Raw genomic sequence first — 1,074 nt, forward strand, 5'->3', positions numbered from 1 at the left:
GAAGGCAAGAAATAACTAAGATCAGAGCAGAACTGAAGGAGACAGAGACACAAAAAACCCTCCAAAAAAATCAATGAATCCAGGAGCTGGTTTTTGAAAAGATCAACAAAATTGATAGACTGCTAGCAAGACTAATAAAGAATAAAAGAGACAAGAATCAAATAGACACAATAAAAAATGATATAGGGGATATCACCATCGATCCCACAGAAATACAAACTACCATTAGAGAATACTATAAACACCTCTATACAAATAAACTAGAAAACCTAGAAGAAATGGATAGATTCCTCGACACATACAGTCTCCCAAGACTAAACCAGGAAGAAGTTGAATCCCTGAATAGACCCATAACAGGCTCTGACATTAAGGCAATAATTAATAGCCTACCAACCAAAAAAAAGTCCAGGACCAGACGGATTCACAGCCGAATTCTAGCAGAGGTACAAACAGGAGTTGGTACCATTCCTTCTGAAACTATTCCAATCAATAGAAAAAGAACGAATCCTCCCTAACTCATTTTATGAGGCCAACATCATCCTGATACCAAAGCCTGGCAGAGACACAACAAAAAAAGAGAATTTTAGACCAATATCCCTGATGAACATCGACGCAAAAATCCTCAATAAAACACTGGCAAACCAAATCCAGTAGCACATCAAAATCTTATCAATCATGATCAAGTGGGCTTCATCCCTGGGATGCAAGGCTGGTTCAACATATGCAAATCAATAAACGTAATCCAGCATATAAACAGAGCCAAAGACAAAAACCGCATGATTATTTCAACAGATGCAGAAAAGGCCTTTGACAAAATTCAACAGCCCTTCCTGACAAAAACTCTCAATAAATTAGGTATTGATGAAACATATCAAAATAATAAGAGCTATTTATGACAAACCCACAGCCAATATCATACTGAATGGGCAAAAACTGGAAGCATTCCCCTTGAAAACTGGCACAAGAAAGGGATGCCCTATCTCACCACTCCTATTCAACATAGTGTTGGAAGTTCTGGCCAGGGCAATCAGGCAGGAGGAAGAAATAAAAGGGTATTCAATTAGGAAAAGAGGA

General features: G+C 38.1%; 1 protein-coding gene across 1 annotated transcript in view; it reads right to left on the minus strand.

Moving 5' to 3' along the window:
* The window catches only part of COL4A5 (collagen, type IV, alpha 5), a 272,036-nt gene that overhangs the window by 23,161 nt on the left and 247,801 nt on the right, over positions 1–1,074 (minus strand). The window lies entirely within an intron of this gene.

This window comes from Mandrillus leucophaeus, unplaced genomic scaffold (assembly GCF_000951045.1).
Source record: "Mandrillus leucophaeus isolate KB7577 unplaced genomic scaffold, Mleu.le_1.0 Scaffold1055, whole genome shotgun sequence".
NCBI lineage: Eukaryota > Metazoa > Chordata > Mammalia > Primates > Cercopithecidae > Mandrillus > Mandrillus leucophaeus.